The following is a 22,737-nucleotide window of genomic DNA, read 5'->3' as shown; positions in this document are numbered from 1 at the left end:
GTTTTTGAAGTAAAACCTGCTAGATTTCATCCGTTTCCTGAATTCAAAATTCAGAAGTTGAGAAAACCAACTTTAACTAACTAGCACAGAAATTGTCTTTGAAGACCAGTGATGATGGTATCGAAGGCCATAAATACAATAATTGTAGATATTTAATTAATTATTATTTCAGAGAAATTACATCTAAAGTTATGTCAACCTGCTATCCATCTATATTTTTCATCTATTGATTCCGTACTAACAGTATCTCTCCAAGCATTTCCTTTCCTCGCTGTATCTTAAAAGTTCTTCTCCATTCATTGATAGGCATTACCTTTATCTTTGTGTAATGATCTTTGTGAGACAGGACACAGCAAGGTCAAGAAAGAAGGAAAGTTGTTTTGTTGCTATGATTGTCACCTATGTCCAGAGGGGAAAATAACAAAGGAGAAGGGTATGAAATTTCCAAATATACTGGGATTAAACCAACACTATGTAATTTCCTATATCAATTCACCTGCATTGTTTTTCAGATGTAGATGACTGCTCTCCATGTCCAGAAGATCAATATCCAAATCCTGGGAAAAATATGTGCATTCCAAAGCGGATCATCTTTTTGTCCTATGAAGAACCCTTAGGGATCAGTCTGACTGTTCTTTCTCTTTTCTTTTCTTTAATGACAACTTGGATAATAACAGTCTTCATGAAACACAAGCACACTCCCATCATCAAAGCCAACAACCAGAATCTCACTTATACACTCCTACTTTATCTTCTCCTCTCTTTCCTTTGTGTCTTTCTATTTGTTGGGAGACCCAATACGATTGTGTGTCTCTTTCGACAACCAGCTTTTGGCCTCATCTTTTCTGTGGCAGTTTCTTGTGTCTTGGCCAAAACATTTGTTGTGGTTTTAGCATTCATGGCCACCAAACCTGGTTCCAGATTGAGGAAATGGGTTGGGAGAAGGATGGTCAGTTTCATTCTTCTATCCTGCTCCCTTATTCAAACATGTGTTTGTGCTGTATGGCTGATAATGTCCCCACCATACCCAGATTTTGATACGCAGTCAATGTTTGAAGAAGTCATCTTGGAGTGCAACGAAGACTCCGTCATGTTCTATTGTGTTTTGGGCTTTATGGGTTTTCTTGCTCTGCTTAGCTTCTGTGCTGCTTTCCTAGCTAGGAATTTACCTGACAGTTTCAATGAAGCCAAATACATCACCTTCAGTATGTTGCTCTTCTGCAGTGTTTGCTTGTGTTTTATTCCAACCTATCTAAGCACTAGGGGAAAATATACATTGGCTGTGGAGATCTTCTCCATGATCTCCTCCAGTGCTGGATTATTGGTGTGCATCTTTTTTCCCAAGTGTTTTATCATTGTGATGAGACCTGAGCTGAATGATAAACATCAGCTCATGAAAAGGAAGTTTTAAAAAATCTTTCTGTTTGCCTGATATTCTTTATATGTACATGTTGGAGAACTTCCCCACTGAATTTGTAAAAAGAAGTGTGGTTAAATACAAATACAAATTTGTTTAAACAGGGAAGGTCTATGATTTTTTTTCTAAAGCAATCAGACAGAGGGAGGTCCCTGTTGAGAAAGCTCAAACTGGCCAAGGAAATGCTGATCCACTTCTAGAGAGGAATTATTGAGTCTGTCATCTGCACCTCTATAACTGTCTCATTTGGTTCTGCAACCCAAGAAGACAGACACAGAGTTCACAGGATAATTAGAACTGCAGAAATTACTACCAACCTGCCTTCCATTGAGGACCTGTATACTGCACGAGTCAAAAAGAGGGCTGTGAAAATATTTACGGACCCCTCACATCCTGGACATAAACTATTTCAACTCTTACTCTCAAAACAATGCTATAGAGCACTGCAGAACAGAGCAACTAGCCACAAGAACAGTTTTTTTTCCTGAACGCCATTACTCTGCTAAACAAATAATTCCCTCAACACTGTCAAGCTAGTTACTAAATCTGCACTACTATTAATCTTCTCATCGTTCCTATCACCCATCTCCTCCCACTTATGACTGTATGACTGTAAATCTGTTGCTGATATCCTTAAGATTTATATTAATTGTTTTCCTATGACTATCATTAAGTGTTGTACCTTATTATTCTTCACAAATGTATCTTTTCTTTTATGTACACTGAGTGCATATGCATCAAAGACAAATTTCTTGTGTGTCCAATCACACTTGGGCAATAAAGAATTCTATTCTATTCTGTTCTGATGCATACCATGTGTAGTCATAATCTACAAAACATGGGGTTAAGTTAAAAGCTGGCCATATGTCTTCTTCTCAATAGCAAAGACCAAAGAAATCTCTGGCACAAAAATGTTTCTTGTAAATTCATTTAATTTTAATTTAACAAAGTTAGAAGGGACCTTGGAGGTCTTCTAGCCCAACCCTTTACTCAGGCAGGAAACCCTACACCACTTCAGACAAATGGTTATCTAATCTCTTCTTAAAAACTTCCAGTGTTGGAGCATTTAGAACTTTTGGAGGCAAGTTGTTCCACTGATTAATTGTTCTAACTGTCAGGAAATTTCTCCTTAGTTCTAAGTTGCTTCTCTCCTTGATTGGTTTCCACCCATTGCTTCTTGTTCTACCCTCAGGTCCTTTGGAGAATAGTTTGACTCCCTCGTCTTTGTGGCAGCCCCTAAGATATTGGAACACTGCTATCATGTCACCCCTAGTCCTTCTTTTCATAAGACTAGACATATCCAGTTCCAGCAACTGTTCTTCATATGTTTTAGCCTCCAGTCCCCTAATCATTTTTGTTGCTCTTCTCTGCACTCTTTCTAGAGTCTCCTGTTCTATATGGAGAACTAGGCAGGTATAACAGAGGTTTGGCTTAGGTAACAACAATGCTTTATTTCTAACAGAACATTAACTCACAGAATAAGGCAACTGCGCGCGAGCGAACACATTGACAACTTGTTGCCATCTGACAACTGCTTAAATAGGGAGCTGTCAGATGGGAGGAACCAATATGAGTGCTGCGTTTTCCTGCTATTTGGCTGCTCATGTCTTAGCCAATCAGAGTCGAGCAGCAACAGGGCAGGTTTCGGGGAAGTCAGAACTGCGAGGACTTAACACTCCACATCTTTTTTACATAGTGGCGAACAAAACTGAATGCAGTATTCCAAGTGTGGCCTTACCAAGGCATTATAAAGCGGTATTAACATTTCACATGATCTTGATTCTATCCCTCTGTTTATGCAGTGAAGAACTGCCTCACTGGGGATTATTATGTTTTGTCGCAGAACAACCAGATGTTCAGATTGGATTTGGCATTTTTATTTACGTATCTTTTCCCCTTTTAAATGTAAATTTTGATTTGTTTTTAAATTATTGGGTATTTTAAATTCGTCTCAGCCAAATTATTTAATTCGTTTTTATTCTATTTTAAATTTTTGTATTTATGTGTTTTATTCTGTGGCTGTTCACCGTCCTGAGTCCTTCAGGAGTAGGGCGGTATATAAATCCAATAAAATAATAATAAAAAACAAACAAACATATCAAATCCTTCCCAAAGACCAGACATAGACAGATTTAAATATTACATGGTGTTATAGTTATCATCACCAAATGTAAGCTGCTCCAAGTAAAGCTGCCTTTTGCAATTGACTGATGAGAAATTTATCAGCACCAATGTTTTTTGCAGCCAGAATTAGCACTTCTACCTCTTTCTCCAATTTTCCTTCTCATAGTCATTCCATGTAATGCTATTATCTGTTACCCTGATATTTGTTTTAATGCAATGACCATGCAATGCTTTCTCTTTCCATGTCTCTTTTTAGGTTTTCATTCGGTTTTTCTTGTAGTCCATTTTGGTCTCTCCAGTACTCATTAGGTCTTCCTGATATGTTAACTTTAGTGCATATTCTTCACTGTCCCATTATCATTATTTAATTTATTCAGATCTCCATCTTTATATCTTTAAAAACTCAAGATGGAGAACAATCCTCATACTTCTTCCTCCTCCTAAAGGTAAAGGTAAAGGTTCACCTTGCACATATGTGCTAGTCGTTCCCGACTCTAGGGGGCGATGGTCATCTCCATTTCAAACTGAAAAGCCAGCACTGTCCAAAGACGTCTCCATGGCCATGTGGCCAGCATGACTAAACACCAAACACATACGGAATGCTGTTACCTTCCCACCAAAGATGGTCCCTATTTTTCTACTTGCATTTTTTACATGCTTTCGAACTGTTAGGTTGGCAGAAGCTGGGATAAGTAACAGGAGCTCACCCCGTTATGCAGCACTAGGGATTCGAACTGCTGAACTGCCGACCTTTAGATCAACAAGCTCAGCATCTTAGCTACTGAGCCAGTGCATCCGCCTCCTATTTATGCATTAATACTCATCAATTAATTATGGTGATGATCTGACATGTTTTAATTATGTACATTTTCCAGAATCACAGGAAAATGAGATAGGTGGCTATATAAATTTGATAAATAAATAAATAACGCCACTCAAGTTCTACTTACCATGACTGTTTTTCCCTTATAGCATCCAAACAAAACCATGAGACTCCAGCCATCCTTCATTTTTATTTTCCAAAAAATGCCTCCATAATGTTTTCTTATGGTCTTCCACCAATGTCCAATGTCTTTGTTTCTTTTGGGATACTTGTTAAGAAGTTTAAAGGCTGATGTGTAGGCACCATATACATGCTTCTAAATAAATAGACATAAAATAAAGTTTGATCGATGACCTTCGTGAGCATTTCTTCCTTGTTAGGAGTTAAAGAAACTATGATTGCTGTGAATGTTATAGGAACTGTCAACCAACTCTAGAAATCAGATGTATAAAAATGCAGGGACCAGAACATAAATTGGGAATTGGTATGCCATAGTGTCTCGGAAATTTGCTTTTATTCACTTGTTTCTCCCCCTCATTCTCCCCCTCCCTTTTCCACACCTGCAAACTTTCTTTCTGGCTTTGAAGAAGACAGATTTTGTGGCCCTTTCCCTGCCCTCTAGTGGTGAGTTGAGACATTTGTCAACATGATCTAAAACTTCAGGCAGCCGTCTACATACAACCACAGTTGGGACCCCAACATTCATTATTAAGTGGTGCAATCATTAAGTGAGGCATCATAGATCTGTGGTGGCACAGTGATTAGAGTGCAGTACTGGAGGCTAATTCTGCCAACTGCCAGTAGTTTGATCCTGACTGTTTCAATATTTTGTAGTCTAATGTATTGTGGGAATTTGGAATTTATATCTTTCCCCACTTCAATGTCTGTATGATGGAAACCTACATCCTTTTTTGTTTATATTGCACCCATAGGATATTTTCTTCAATCTCATCCTGAACTAATGAATGAAATAAATTGAAGGCCCTCTTAGTTGGACCAGAGTTATAATTGATTGATTTATTAAATTGGTACTCCTACCAGTCTCATTGTGATGTTTCACAAGTCTTCCTATGGGTCTCCAGAAAAAAATATTGATGATGTACCAGAATCAATCATGAAACTACCAATGACTATATCAAATAAATAACAATACATTAAAAAAAGTGAAGCAATCAACCCATGGTGAAAATGTCTTCCATGAAAGCTCACAAATAATTGTATAAAACAAGATGGAAGGAAGTGGAGTGCAGTGGGGTAGAGAATGTGGTGTAGTGTAGTGTAAGAATGGAAGGGTTAGAATAGGATAGGATAGGATAGGATAGGATAGGATAGGATAGGATAGGACAGGACAGGACAGGACAGGACAGGACAGGACAGGACAGGACAGGACAGGACAGGACAGGACAGGACAGGACAGGACAGAACAGAACAGAACAGAACAGAACAGAACAGAACAGAACAGAATAGAATAGAACAGAATTACAGTAATTCCTCTACACATAAATATATTTACATCTTGTGGCTCATGCCTTCCTGCCTCTGCAAGTCCTCACATGTTTTGAAGTTGTTCACATATGTGATTGTCTCACTATCATTATGAAATTAGCTAGTTTGTCTCTTCCAAATCCTATGGGACTCCATGAAAATAGGAGCAACTGACACTGAATAATGGTATTTAGTGTCCTCATCCAATTCCAACCCATGGCTGGGAGGCCCAAACCTCTGTGAATTGATTTGATAATATGTTGCACTCCCTAGTTTTGTCTGAAAAACAGAAGGCAGATCTGTCTGATCTACTTCAAAGATCTTGTTGCAGTCAGAGGCACTTGTACACAGAAAGAAGACACTCATGGAAGATGTTACTGTCAGATCTAAATGCCTTATTCTCCAATGTGTAAATAGTATATGAACGGGGTATCAGGGGTTAATTTATTCTTCACTCCTTAATGTATTCATAATTCACCACTCCCACATCTAGCTCCTCCCATTGTATATATAAGGAGCTGTCTGCATCTTTTTCCTTGCTTCTATCTGTGAATATTCAGTGAATATAGAATGCCTGCTGTAAATAAAAGAAAATATATTCAAACCTCTAACTCTCACTAATCTTATTGAGTCTGATCCTGAAAATATTGCAACAAGCTGGTAGCAGAGGATGGTTAATTGACTCAATAAAAACTTAAAAATGTCTAAGAAAGATAGGCCCAACACCAGGGCATACAGCAAAGAAATGGAAACAGAACAAGAAATAATCAACGAATCCACAAACGCAATTTCGAGAGAATCCGAAGAATACACCACTGAAGACGAAGAAATTATAGATGAAAATGATGACCAGGAGGAAATCGAAATAGAGAATAACGAACTCAGGTCAGAAATATTAAAACTATTAAAGAGCCAGAAGAACGATGAAAGCCTCATCGCGAACCTCCAAGATATGCTGAAGAACAGCGGAGCAGCGAGAGAGAAAAACATCACTAATGAAAAGTCTAAAGACCCAAAAACAGTGAGTGATATGACTGCAGAAAAAAATATTGTGAAGAAGAAAAACGGTGATCCAGTGCGAAATTTTGAATGGCAGCCATCTTGGTTTCAACAGGCCTCCAAGGTGAGCGAAGCAGAGCCAATCAAAAAGCTCAATTCAAAATTTCTGGCGCGAAAAACGTTATCAGACAACGAAAATGAAAAAGAAGATTCAAACTCCTCAGAAGAATCAGAATCAGAAAGTGAAGGTGATTCAACAAACTACCAAATAAAATCAGCAATGAAAACGCTTTTTGCTGCATTTGGGCCAAAACTAAAAATTACTAAAAAGCTAACGAAGAAGCGAGCGAGCAAACCAATGCCTCAAGACCTGCCCGCTCCCATCCTGACTACGAGAGCGCCGACGCCCGAACCCAGAGAGCCCTGCCGATACCGCCCCACGCCACAGACCGAAGCAAGCACCAACGCCCTCAGAAGAAAAGGAAGAACAGCCGCCGTCGTCAGGACTCCCAAAATCGAACCAGAGACCGATTCATCTGAGGAGGAGCGGAACGAGCGAGCCGCGGTGAGGAGAACCTTTCACGACGACTCCAAGGAAGAAATGGACAACGCGCATGCGCAAGACTACGCAGACGGCCCGGGAAGACATGAACTGGCGAGGAGACCGTGCAGGCTCGTTGCGAGCATCCCCATGCCGTTTTGTAACTTTCTGCATTTACGAGACCACGGACTACCTCAGGTTGTAAGTAATGGACCTAATAATGTCGGAAATTTACCCAGTGACTTCCCAAAGCTAAGGGTAGATGGCATTAATTTGCAAGAATGGTATCAACAGCTCCAGGTTGTCTTTATGAAGGAAAACTTACTGTTTTTTATCACTAGTCCCCCAAAAAGACCTTGGACTCTAAAAATAGATTGTTTACACCATAGAGCATTTTTCTTATTAATATCTAGTGTGTCTCCTGCAATGTATCACAGCATTAAGCCAAATCTGACTGTTTCAGAAATTATTCAATGCATGTTTAATTTGTTTCACAGTGACAGTGTAGCTACCACCACAAGGATGTCTAAAGATTTCTTTTCATCTAGGATAAAACCAGGGGTTTCCATAAGTGAGCACTTAATATCTTTAAACAAAATAAGAGCTGAGCTGCATTTGAGGGGGGAGGTGATTTCAGACCAAACAATGAAAAGTGTTATTATCAACTCACTTGATCCATCATGGGACAATTATATAACACATTTAGACACAATCAATCTAGGATACTTATCCATAGAAAGTCTATCCAATAAATTAATAGCAGAAGACAATTCAAGAAGGAATCGTTCTAACAATCACATAGAACACAAACCATATAGGAAAGTAGCTTTCCAAGAAAAATATAATGAAACATTTAAATGTCATAACTGTGGATCCAGGGAACACAATAGGAGAGATTGCCCCAAGATTTCAAAAGAAAGACATAGGTCAGAATATAGAAACAAATACAATTATAGACAGTCTTCCATAGATAGACATAGATATAGAAGCCCACCAAATTACAAAGAGAATAGAGGGGGCAGAGATAATTCAAAGGATAGAAAATCTGGTTCACTAAATGGATTAAATAAACAAGACAACACTAACATACAGCAAAATGAGAACAATAATTGGCTTATTGATTCTGGAGCAACTAATCACACCACTAATAACAAAAATATATTGTCTTCATTTATAGAAGATAAATTTGTAATAAAGGTAGCTAACCAAGAAAAGGTTCAAGTATTAGGTAGAGGGAATGTAACCCTGCCTGGTCTAGGAAAAATAGAGGGGGTATTGTTAATACCTGAAATACCTCATAACATACTAAGTGCCATAAAACTAAGTAGAGATTCTGACATTAACATTGTTTTTTCTAAAGGAAAAGCGACTTTGGAGAAGAATAAAATAAATATAGGCACTGTGATGATTAAAGGAGGCCTACCTTATCTGATAACAAAGGAAAAATGGTTGCATAACATTGATTCAAATACGGAAGATTGTATTGAAGTAGATAATGAAAATATTAGCAACAGTGACAATGATGAATGTAAAATATCTCATGATCACATAGATACACACAATGAAAAAAAACCAAAAATAGGTAAGCCAATTCATGATGAGTGTGCTCACATCTTACATAGGAAGTTAGGACATGCCAGTTTTCCTGTAGTACAAAAAATGACTGAACACGCAGAAGGTGTTAAAATAAAAAATTGTGAAAACTATTTGGAATGCTCAGTATGTAAATCTACAAAACTAAAAACTAGTCCCAGACCAAGAAAATCTACTAGATCAACCAACAAAATTTTTGATTTAGTACACATGGACTTAGTTGGTCCATTAACTCCATCAATCACTTATAGAAAACGTTACTTCTTGACAATAGTAGACGATTATAGCCGCTATGGATTTGTTTATACATTAAAACACAAAGATGAAACCTTTCAAAAATTTAAAGAATTTTACAAACGCATAGAAACACAACACAATATCAAAATAAAACAAATTATGACAGATAGGGGATGTGAATTCATGTCTAAAGAATTCTCCCAATGGTTAAAAGACAAAGGAATGTTACATTACACATCTAGCCCATTTTCTGCGTTCCAGAACGGGATTGCGGAGAGGAAGAACTCAACATTACAAACCATGATTAGATGCACATTGGAAGATGCTGGCTTAAGCAAACAATTCTGGTCAGAAGCCTTACATTATTCAAATTACACACAGAATAGAACCTGGTCCAGCATTGTAAATAAGACACCATATGAAGTGATGTATAATAGGAAACCAAAATTAGCACACATGCACATATTTGGAGTCACTGCAGACGTACACATACCTAAGCAATTAAGAAGAAAGGGAGAAAACGTATCCAGAAGACTCAGATTTATGGGTTACGAGACAGGCACTAAAGGATACAGATTCATTGATAATAATAACAAATTTATAGTCTCCAGAACAGCTGTGTTCCATGAACAGGCCAACTGGTCTAAAATACATCTTAATGAAATATTTCCAAATAACAACAAAGATACAAAATCTCATGAGGAAGAGACTATAGAAAAGCAAGATATCAACAAATATAAAAACAAAACCAAAACATGGACAAATAGCCAACACAAAATAAAAACAGATACACTAACAAAAAAGGAAGCAAGATATTTGCATGATAACGATAGTAAACCTAAAAAAACTATTAGAAACACCAGAAATCAAATACCAAATAAATACAAGGATTATATAATGCATATGGATGGTGAGCCAACAACACCTAATACATATGAGGAAGTGTTAAAACTCCCTAGTAAAGAAAAAGAAAAATGGGAATTAGCGATGAAAAAAGAGATGGAAAGTTTACAAGGACTAAATGTATTTACACCTGCAATTGCACCTAAAGATAAAACAATTATTGGTACCAGGTGGATATATAAAATTAAGAACTTAGAGGGAGGCAATACCCTATACAAAGCTAGACTAGTTGCACAAGGTTATGCACAGAAATATCCGGAGGACTATACTGACACGTATTCCCCCACAGTAAGAACAGAGAGTGTCAAAACAGCTCTAGTGGTAGCATCAGCACTCAATCTTGATGTATTCCAATATGACATACAGACTGCGTATCTACACGCAAAACTAGATAAGGAAATATATGTAAGAGCACCTCACAGTCAATACACAAACAAAAATGAGATTTGGTTGTTAAACAAGAGTTTATACGGGTTAAAACAATCTGGTAAACAATGGTATGATTGTTTAGTAAAAGTACTTAAAACCATGGACTTCAATGCTACCACTGCTGATAACTGTTTCTTTGTCAAAAAGGGTGATGATTACATAGAATTTGTATTGATTTATGTGGATGACATTTTATACATAGGAAAACATAAAGAGAGAAGAGAAACTTTTGTAACTAAGCTAAATGAACATTTCTCGTTAAAATCTCTAGGCAAAGTAAACAAATATCTTGGTGTTCAAATTAATAAGACTAAAAGAGGATTCAAACTTACTCAGAGAGATAAGATCATAGAACTTTTAAATAAATGCAATCTAAATAATGCCAAACCTTGTGATACTCCTATGCAAACTGACTTTCTAAGAAATACTGATGAATCTTCTCCCGAATTCAAAGATAACACATTTTATAGATCAATCATAGGTTCACTTCTTTATATATCTAATTGGACAAGACCAGATATCGCTTTACCACTCAATTTATTATCCAGACATGTCAGCAAGCCAACAATGTATCACTGGGAAGCTGTTAAAAGAATTTTAAGATATCTGAAAAGTACACTAGACTTTTGTTTAATGTTAGAACCTAACGATAATAAAGAACCAAAGCTTACATGTTACGCAGATGCAGACTGGGCTGGAGACACCTCATGTAGAAAAAGCACATCTGGCTATATATTCCTCTTAAATGACTGTCCAGTTTACTGGTACACTGGTAAACAAGAACTAGTGGCCACTTCAACGACAGAAGCAGAATATGTTTGTTTATCCAAAGCTGCAAATAACCTTGTATGGTTTAATGATTTAATTTCAGATGTTTGGAAAAAAACTGCTTTGCCTTTTGTTATGCATGAAGACAACAAAGCAGCCATTGAAATATCTAGATCTGACGCCATTGGACAAAGGTCCAGACACATAGATATAAAATTTAAACATGTGAGACAATTATCTCAGGATGGATTTATTAAAGCAGTGCATTGTGATACTTCAGAACAATTAGCTGACATATTGACAAAGCCTTTACCTTCTAAGCAGCACAAATATTTAACTTCTAAATTGTATGTTTTGTATTGTCCTGAATCTGAATGTAATTGGTGTTGCATAACGAATCGGCATTTAGAGGGGGATTTGTCAGATGTAAATGCCTTATTCTCCAATGTGTAAATAGTATATGAACGGGGTATCAGGGGTTAATTTATTCTTCACTCCTTAATGTATTCATAATTCACCACTCCCACATCTAGCTCCTCCCATTGTATATATAAGGAGCTGTCTGCATCTTTTTCCTTGCTTCTATCTGTGAATATTCAGTGAATATAGAATGCCTGCTGTAAATAAAAGAAAATATATTCAAACCTCTAACTCTCACTAATCTTATTGAGTCTGATCCTGAAAATATTGCAACAGTTACTATTCATGGAGTTGCTGTTGATAGCATTGCCTGAAGTGATGTGCAAGAATCCTAGCCTTCAATGTGACTTTCAGGAGCCTCTTCCTATTCGGTACACCTATCATCAGCTTGGAGATGTTAACATTGCTGGCATTATTTCTGCCATCTTTGCATCTTCTGATCCCATTGATTTCATTCAAGATCCTTCTCAGGCATTTCATGATGGACTTCTGTAAGTATGTCATTAATTTATTGTCAAGTTCTGCACCTTGCTGGTAAATCACATGACGCTTGAAATATTGTCCTCTAATGGCAAAAACACCTGATAGAAACATCTAAAATAGGATGCCTAGGTTTATTTTATGTAAAGTTATATTTTACTTCAGTTTCCAGCTAAAGTTGAAATAGTTGGAATAGAGATCAAATTTCCAGTTATAACAAATCACATCTAAATATCTATTAATATACAGGTATGTATGGCTATATTTATGAAACTCTTATTACCATTAAGGAAGGGAAAGCACATATTTCCCATGATATGTTTTCTCATTCATTATTTGTAGTACCAAAATGTAGCAATTTCCTTTTGCATATAAGCCATTCTTAAAAGCTGCAGTTTGATAGTAAAGCATTCACACATATAGAAACAAAGAAACATACCATAATGTGATGCAGACCTTTCTTAATGTATTTATTAAAATTGTTTTACAGAATAGTTTTTCAGAATTTCCAGCATATCCTGGCCTTAGCATTTACTATAAAACAGATTAATGAAAATCCTCAGATCCTACCCAACATCACGCTGGGCTTCCACATTTTTAACAGCAATTTTAGTCCAAGCTGGACTTACTTTGCCTCAATGTTGCTGCCTTTCACTCAGGGCAAATTCATCCCTAACTACAAGTGTGGGATTACAAATACCTTGGCTGTAGTCATTGGGGCACCTGACATCTGTCTTCACATGGCAACTGTGCTGTGCATCTACAAAGTTCCTCAGGTAAGATGGGATGCAAATATACATTATTATTCTGCCATACCTCCACAAACATTGGTATGCTTCTCTCTGTAAAAAGGAGAGACATAGATATTGTTTTTTGCTTGATCGGATCAGAATAGCAGCATGAACAATTGTAATTCTGAACACACAATGGAATATTTACACAACAAAACATGCCCCAATTCCAGACATTGAACTAAGGTTCAGATCTGAAACATTCACAATGAGACTACTTCCAGGAAAATGTATTTTCCGATACCTCAAGTGTGACATCTTGGTTGATATTTCCTAATAAACACAACTAGTTGCATAATTTCAGTATATAAAATCAAAGATACCCAAGGACACAAGTGAATATATATGTTTTCAGAGGCTCACATACAGTAGAATTTTGCAATTCCATACATTTATCTTTCTGTAGTTGACCTATGGCTCTGCTCCAGACATGGATAAAGAGACTCAATCAATTTTCTTCCAACAAATGTTTCCGAATGAATCCCACCAACGTAAGGGCCTCCTGCAGTTATTGCTGTACTTTAGATGGATCTGGATTGGAATTCTTGTAGTAAAGGATGAAAAAGGAGAGAAATTTCTCCAAGAGGTGCTCCCCACATTTTCTGACTATGGCATCTGCATTGAATTTATAGCAGAATTACCAAACGTAGCTTTTTACAATGATTTTACTGATACCATAGATGAAGGATTACATATATATCAGGTTCTCATGAAGAGCACAGCCAATGTGATAATCTTATATGGTGAAATTCAGTCCTTATCAGTTCTGAGAACTTTCCTCCAGTTTTCAGAAGTGGAGGATATACCAAGGAAAAAAAAGATTTGGTTTATAACAGCTCAGACAGATTATACTTCAATTTCCGTTCATAAAACTTGGGATATCCATTTCCTGCATGGGCTTTATCCTTTGCTATTCACACAAAGGAGATCCAAAACTTCCAGGAATTTCTTCAAAATCTAAATCCAACCAACAATCAGAATGATCATTTTCGGAAAGTTTTCTGGGAGCAGGCATTCAGTTATTTCTTCCCAAATTCAAAAATGGAGGAGTCTGAGGAGAAATGTACTGGACAGGAGAAGCTTGAAACCCTTCCTACATCTGTGTTTGAAACACGCATGAGTGGCCAGAGTTACAATATTTACAATGCGGTCTATGCTGTGGCACATGCTTTGCAATCTCTCTCTCTATTCAAATCAAAGGAAACAACAATGATGAAAGAAAGAAGGAAACATTTTCACAATCAAGTGTGGTGGCAGGTAGGTCTGTTAGCAGAATAGTGCAGAAACCACCATATCTGTAGTGTTCATAAACTCTAGCAAACAATATTGTACTTTGAGGATAAGTAGATTAATCTAGTTTATGTTTGATTAAATGAAATACCTTGTATTTTGCTCTGGGAAGTTGGGGGGTGGGTGGGATGAAGGGGGGGAAAGGGTGGGGGGAACATGGGGGACATTTTTTTTTGTATTTCTTTTTTGTAAAACTTTTCAATAATAAAATATTCATATACTGATATTAAAATTGTAAATGGCATTCTACAAAATTCCTTAGAATATGCTTCCCTCCATGAAATTAACTTCCTGTCAAGCGCAAAACCAAAAATGAGAGATGGTAATTCTTCTGATTTCTTCTTGTTTTATACCTATAGATAAACTCTTGTCAATCTGAGCATTCTGCTCTCTGTACCTACAGTACAATTTGCTTTGTGAATTATTAGGGAGGGTCTATGGTGTTCCTCTTTCTCCCAGACATAATATCCAAATGGAATTGTCTTTTATTTCTCTGAAATGCATCCCCTCCATCCTGGGACTCCACATCCTTACTACATTCTATTCTTTTTCCATAAATCCAGTCTATAAATAAATGAAAGGAGGTGATTTACTCCCTCCCCATCATATGTTAAAGCTGTATTTTTTATTATTTTTTATTTTTGTTGTTATATATACTTTATCTGGAATGTTTGCATTGAGTGAGACATAGTTCACAGATTGTTGAAAGTACAATCATGCCCATACTTTTTGGCATTTCCTGATGAGGATCTTCCCATACAATCCATGTGTGGAACAGGAAGAACTGATATATTTTGACGTTCTTACTGAATCTTACAAGATTCAGCATGCTGAAATAACAATAGCACTTAGATTTATATACCACTTCATAGTGTTTTACAGCCCTCTCTAAGCAGTTTAGTGAATCAGCATATTGCCCCCAACAATCCAGGTCCTCATTTTACCAACCTTGGAAGGATGGAAGGCTGAGTCACCTTAAGCCAGCGAGAATAGAACTGCCAAAGTGCAGTCAGCTGGCAGTCAGCTTAAGTAGCCTGCAGTACTGCATTCTAACCACTGCGCCACCATGGCTCATGTTCCCTTTCTATGAGGCATAGGGTTCTGACCTCATCATAGACCATTTCTACACCCTGTTATTCACAATAACACATACATAGTTTTAGAGCAAATGGAAGGAGCAGAATGAGATTAGCCTTATATGCTTCCAGGAACACAGCTCTAAGAGAAGAAGGGAAGGGAGGGAAGGTGTTTTTAATATCTCAGGGCACTTAATAAAAGAGGACTGTAGTGTACTGAGAAGGACCAAGGGGGGATGTTATTTTGAGCCTACTTTTTGTGAGACATATATACTGCTTTGGGATGAAACAATAATGGATTTCAAATTATGGACATTTAAGCCATCAAGTTCAACATCCACTCAATGCAGGATTTCAAATTCCAGCAGCTGCTGCATATGTTGACTCTTATTTATTTATTTATTTATTTATTTATTTATTTATTTATTTATTTATTTATTTAGTGTATGGCTGGTCACACACAATATTAAAACACTTCATTTTTACAGGTTAAAACAATTAAAACAATTAGAAAAAGAGCAATAAGAAAACCTAAGAGGAAAACAGAAATAACATTTCAGAGTTTAATGTCGAGTTTGGAGATCCAGTCAGTAGCTGTCGTTGTTATGCAGAGGAAGTCCCTAAAATCTCCTGGATACCTTCTGTTAGCGCATTCCCTCACTATATGTTGGATAGTCTGTCGGGGGCCCCCACAATCGCATTGTGCTGAAGGTGTCTTTCCCCATTACAAGGAGTCGGCACACACCCCTTGAGTCATTCTAATTCTATTGTATGTCACCCATATGTGTCGGGGTAGATTAAATCCTGGAGATATACTGTTAGGATTAATATGCTCAGAAATATATTGGAGGGAATAGCTACTCCACGCTTCCATCCACTTTTGTGTGGTGTTCTGATGATCAGCCAGCAGCTTAAGCGCTGTCAAGAGTGGTAGATTTCTTGACTTTAATTGGCATCTTAAGAGATCAGGAATGTAGCCATGAATGGGTAGAGAGAAATTTAACAGGATCTTACTATACTCCCGAATGAGAGCTTCTTGTCGTCGTAAGTGCAGGGGAAGTATGTGACTAAGAACTGGTAACCAGTAACTAGATGTAGATTTTATGCGCCCAGTAATTAGCCTCATCGTATGGTTGAGTTGAACATCAATAAGTCCTGTATGTGAGCTGTTTATCCATACAGGTGCACAGTATTCCGCTGCAGAGTAGCAAAGCCTAAGGGCTGCACATCAAAGAGTTGGGGCTGAAGCTCCCCAAGTTGTTCCGCATAGTTTTTGTAGAATGTTATTTCTGCTGTTAACCTTGGCAGCCATATTCTGAATATGTTTTTTAAAAGACAGAGTCCTGTCTAAGGTGACCCCCAGGTATTTTGATGTTGCCTCATATGGAAGCAGTTTGTTGTTTAGGTATACATTGAGTTCTCTTTTTGCCAATATGTTGTTAAGGTGAAAACATGATGTAACTGTTTTACTTACGCTTGGGATTAACCTCCATTGGTAGAAGTATGTACTCAAAGTTGTAAGGTCGGCTGTAAGTAAGCCTTCTGTAGCTTCAATGTCCTTGTGGCTATATGCTAATGTCAGGTCATCAGCATAAGAGAACTTTGTTGATAGTGTGGGTGGCATATCAGAAATATATAAGTTAAATAGAGATGGGGCCAGCACGGAGCCCTGAGGGAGTCTGTTATTCAGGTGTCTTTGCTTGCTGATTTTGTCACCCATGATGACTTGAAAGGTCCTTGCTGAAAGCATGTTATTTATTAGGCGGCCCATAGTCTTACAGGGGACAGCGTGGAGGAATTTGCTTAATAGGCCCTCCCTCCATACTCTATCATATGCTGCTGTGAGATCCACAAATACAACAGATGTTTTCAATTTATTCTGATAGCTGCTTTCAATATGGCTTGTAAGACTACAAAGGCAAAGTTACTCATGTCTGTGGTAACCCTTAAGCCACACGTGCCTCCTGGGTGGTGCTAAATGAGTAACAGATGGACTGGTAGCCAGACATCTGAGGGGATCTCCTGGCTTCACACACAATCCCACAGTCCTTTTAAGGACCTTTTAAGTACCAAAAAAAAATGTTGACTCTGTCTCTACTTTAATGTACCCAATAAAAGAAATGTCATTTCCCTTCGGTCCTCAATTCCCAATGCCTAACCTCTTTTACTGAGATTTTATTTCTTAGGTAGAATAATAGTTTCCTAAAGCTATTTTAAATTAATTATAGATTTTACTTTCTAAAAAGTAAGTCTATCTTCCATTATATTGTAAATTTTACCGGCAGCCCTTACTTAATGCTAAGTGATGCAGTTAGACGTTGTGACATCACTTGACCATGAAGTTTAGCAACAATAATTTTGGCAGACCCCAGTTCCCATTATTAAGTGAGGATTACATAGTTTGTAAAGCATGGAATTCATGTGATCACAACTTCCAATTTCATTCTAGCTTCCCCATTGACTTTTCTTGTGGAAAGACAGCAAGATAGATTGCAAATCGCAATCAAGTAACTGTGGGATGCCATGACAGTCAGAAATCCAGGCCAATTCCTAACTTCCAGGATTGTGATCATATGAGCAAAGTAAGGAAGTCAAAAGTACCACTTGTTCTGCACTGTTACCATTTCAGATGGTTGCTGAACAAGCAGTCATTAAACAATGAACACCTGTACTTTAGTGTTGCTGTGCTATCTGAGTTATTGTTTTGGTATTCAGTCACAAAGTCTTGTCTGAGTCTTGCAACCCCAGGAACCATAGCACCCCAGCCCCCACTGTCCTCCACTGTCTTCTAGAATTTGCCCATATTAATGTTCATTGTGCTGCTGATACTACCTAACCATCTCCTCCTTTGTTATCCTCTTCTCCAGTGGTGGGTTGCTCCCGGTTCACAAGAACCGGTAGTAAAAATTCATAGTAGTTCAGTAATAACATTGGCTAGCCACGCCCCCGAACCGGTCCCTGGCCCGGTCACCGCTTGCTTACCCCGCCCACCTCATCAGAGGCTTTTTTTTTTTTTTTTTTACTTTTAAAAGCATTTTTTCTACAACCTCTTTGGCCGAAAAAATGCTTTTAAAAGTAAAAAAAAAAAGCCTCTGACGATCGCGTGGCTCAGCTGGGATCGTCAGAGGCTTCTGAAAGCATTTTTTTCTGCAACTTCTTCAGCTGAAGAGGTTGTAGGGAAAAAAAATGCCTTTAAAAGCCTCTGGCGATCCCCGCTGAGTTGCCTGATCGTCAGAAGCTCCTAAAAGCGTTTTTTTCACAAGATGAACTTTGAATATAATTTAAATAAGCAAGGTGACAATATAGAGCCTTGTTGTACTTATTACCCTATTTTGAAGCAATCAATTGTTCCATGTCTGGCTCTAACTGTTGCTTCTTGGCTCTCATGCAGATGTCAGATCTGCTCCAAACTGAACCCTTAGGAAAGGAAGACCTTTGACTCCATTTGGTAAAGCAAAGGGTTCTTTTTTATAAAGGTGTTTGTTGCAGTAATGTAAGGCCAGCTCTAAATAGTCCAGCATTTGCAAGATACAAAAAAGGTTCACCCAGAGCCCGTTCTTACCCCTCTGTAACCAGTTCATTTCCAGCCAACCACAGCTCACCAAAATGTTTTGAGAATGCTGAGATATTTTGGGATAATCAATATATTTCTCAGGGTGCTTGGCCTTGGGATGCTGGTAAAAACAGGATCTTGCTGCTCTGGTCTTTTTCACTTATCATTCCACCCTCCTGATTTCCCATTACATAAAAACACAGCTTTATTGCCCTTTAATCCTCCACCCCCTCCATTTCTGGTCTTTAATGGCAGGAAGCAGGTGAGGGGCCAAGCTGAATCAGTTAGAGCTGACTTTAGCATTCTCAGGTGACAGTTATGGTGGTCTGGTACTCCCAACACTTTGAGAATTTGCCACAGATTGTTGTGATTCACATATTCAAAGGCTTTAGCATGGTCAATGAAACAGAAGTAGATGGTTTTCTGGAATTACCTTGCTTCTCAAAATCCAGCAAATGAAGGAAATTTGATCTCCAGTTCCTCTGCCTTTTCAAAAAACCATTTGTACTTCATAGTTCTCGATTTACATACTGCTGAAGCCTAGCTTGTAGGATTTTGAATATAATCTTGTTACTGTGTCAAATGAGTGCAATCATATGCACTCATGTGGCTGTGGCTCCCGGCATCCCGATATAGTCAGTTGACTCCATCACTGACTATTGGGGGTGAGTCGTTGGCCCCCACAGAGAGGGCTCGCAATCTGGGAGTCCTCCTGGATACGCAGCTGTCCTTGGAGGAACATCTGATGGCTGTGACCAGGGGGACCTTTTGTCAGGTTCGCCTGATTCGCCAGTTGCGGCCCTTTCTTGATCGGGATTCCCTGTGCACAGTCACTCATGCCCTCGTCACCTCTCGCCTTGACTACTGCAACGCTCTCTACATGGGGCTCCCCTTGAAGAGCACCCGGAGGCTCCAGCTGAGTCCTTAGGGAGAAGGGCGGTATACAAATTCAAAATACTAAATACTAAATACTAAATAAGGTAGTTTTAGACATACTAATATTTATTATATATTTATTAGAAGTGATCTGGCTTAAGTAGCTTTTGCAAATAAACTACAGAGCTTAATTTTTTATTTATGGTTGTTTATTTTGCAATTCTATGTTAATTTTATTTCAGAAATCTGAAATGTTACTCCTATCTCTGTTTTAGAATGGCAGTTATTTATTTGTTTGATGGCTTACAACTTTAAAGAAACATTCATATGTATGTTTTGAATATATAATATTTTTTCTCCTTCCTTGGTTTGTTCCTCTCTGATTGCCTTTGTGTTTCAGGTTCACTCTTTTCTGAGAAGTATCAGTTTTAACAACAGTGTTGGTGAAAAGATCTCCTTTGATAAAAGTGGAGAATTGATTGGTAGATTTGATATTATCAACTGGATCACATTCCCAAACCAATCCTTTCTTAGGGTCAAAGTTGGAGTAATAGATCCCACAGCTCCAGCAGAGAACTTCTTCAAGATATCTATAGATTCCATCACCTGGCCAGTAGGCTTTAATCAGGTTAGTTTTTTTAATCTAGATTTCTCTGCATTCATTTAAATATCTTTATTGATGAAAGTGTCACAGTATCATCTCTGACTAACCAAGGTAGAAATTTCCTTGAAAAGGAAACATACCAGTATTTTATTTTATTTTATTTTTTACTTTTCTAGCAATTACAATTGAATATTAGGAAATATACTTTCCTGGCTACTTGTTAATTATGGACAATGGTTTTCATGGTTTTGAAGTAAAAGCTGCAAGCTAGCACACTAAATCTCATCAGTTTGCTAATATTAAATTCAGAAGTTGAGAAAACCAACTTTAACTAACTAGCACAGAAATTGTCTTTGAAGAGTGATGATGTTTAATAAAGGCTATCAATACAATTATTGAAGATATTTAATTAATTATAATTTCAGAGTTATTACATCTAAAATTATGTCATTCCGCTACTTCATTTTTAATCTGCTGATTCCACAGAAACGCTCCAAGCACTTTCTTTCCTCTATGTATCTTAATATATTCTTCTTCATTCATTGATAGGCATTACCTTTATCTTTGTGTAATGATCCTTGTGAGACAGGATACAGCAAGGCCAAGAAAGAAGGAAAGTTGTTTTGTTGCTATGATTGCCATCCATGTCCAGAGGGGAAAATATCAAAGGAGAAGGGTAGGAAATTTTCAGATATATTGGGATTAAGTCAACACTATAATTTCCTATATCAACTCACCTGCATTCTTTTTCAGACATAGATGACTGCTCTCCATGTCCAGAAGATCAATATCCAAATCCTGGGAAAAATATGTGCATTCCAAAGCGGATCACCTTTTTGTCCTATGAAGAACCTTTAGGGATCAGTCTGACTGTTCTTTCTCTTTGCTTTTCTTTGATGACAACTTTGGTAATAACAGTCTTCATGAAACACAGAGTTACTCCCATCGTCAAAGCCAACAACCGGAATCTCACTTATGCACTCCTACTTTCTCTTCTCCTCTCTTTCCTTTGTGTCTTTCTATTTGTTGGGAGGCCCAATACGATTGTTTGTCTTCTTCAACAATCAGCTTTTGGCCTCATCTTTTCTGTGGCAGTTTCCTGTGTCTTGGCCAAAACCTTTGTTGTGGTTCTAGCATTCATGGCCACCAAACCAGGTTCCAAATTGAGGGAATGGGTTGGGGGAAGGATGGTCAGTGTCATTCTACTCATGTGCTCCCTTATTCAAATATGTGTTTGTGCTGTGTGGCTGATAACATCCCCACCATATCCAGATTTTGATATGAAGTCAATGTCTGAAGAAGTCATCCTGGAGTGCAATGAAGACTCGGTCATGTTCTACTGTGTTTTGGGCTTTATGGGTTTTCTTGCTCTGCTTAGCTTCTCTGCTGCTTTTCTAGCTAGGAATTTACCTGACAGCTTCAATGAAGCCAAATTCATCACCTTCAGCATGTTGGTCTTCTGCAGTGTTTGGTTGTGTTTTATTCCAACCTATCTAAGCACAAGGGGAAAATATACATTGGCTGTGGAGATCTTCTCCATGATCTCCTCCAGTGCTGGCTTATTAGTGTGCATCTTTCTTCCCAAGTGTTTTATCATTGTGATGAGACCTGAACTGAATGATAAGCACCAGCTCATGAAGAGAAAGTTTTAAGAAATCTTTCTCTTTGCCTAATATTCTTTCTATGTACATGTTGGAGAACTTCCCCACTTCAACATTTAAGCTAGAGAACAATGTACAGAGACAGTGGTGTTCTATGTTGCCCTGTCCCCTGAGATTTGGATAGCTTGGAAGGGGTTTTTTTTTTTCCTTCTGGAAGGCAATTATAACTGGGCTCTATAAAAACATAAATTACAGCACAAATTAATGTATTGACATATTTACTGACATTTTTGACTTATTGACATATTTTGGTATGTTATGGTGAGCTATGATTAAATGTATTGACTAATTGTGAATTGTAAATTTGTCTTTGTTGGTCATCTTAATTTATATGCAGTAGAATGTGTAAAAAGAAATGCAGTTAAATACAAATGAGATTTTTTTAAAATGGGGAAGGTCTATGATTTTTATTCCGAAGCAATCGGACAGAGGGAATTCCCTGATGCATACCACTTGTAGTGGTTACCTACAAAACATGTGGTAAATTCAAAAGCTGGCCATATGCCTTGTTCTCAATAACAAAGATCAAAGAAATTTCTGGCACAAAAAATAATTCTAGCACATTCAAATAATTTCCATCAGAAGTCCAATACATGCTAGTATCCAATTTGCAATAGTCTCCTTTTAAGAAATTCGATCGAGTATGATGACTGTGTTGAAAAGCATG

The 22,737-nt window shown here is 37.7% G+C and overlaps 1 pseudogene; it reads left to right on the top strand.

Annotated features, from left to right (window-relative positions):
- Positions 1-12,959: 12,959 nt before the first annotated feature.
- LOC139317346 (vomeronasal type-2 receptor 26-like) lies at positions 12,960-22,061 on the top strand (annotated as a pseudogene).
- Positions 22,062-22,737: the final 676 nt, after the last annotated feature.

Source organism: Pituophis catenifer, unplaced genomic scaffold (genome assembly GCF_029215685.1).
Source record: "Pituophis catenifer annectens isolate HBS135680 unplaced genomic scaffold, rPitCat1.0.hap2 SCAF_5, whole genome shotgun sequence".
In the NCBI taxonomy this organism is placed as follows: domain Eukaryota; kingdom Metazoa; phylum Chordata; class Lepidosauria; order Squamata; family Colubridae; genus Pituophis; species Pituophis catenifer.
This window is presented reverse-complemented; position numbering and strand designations above follow the sequence as displayed.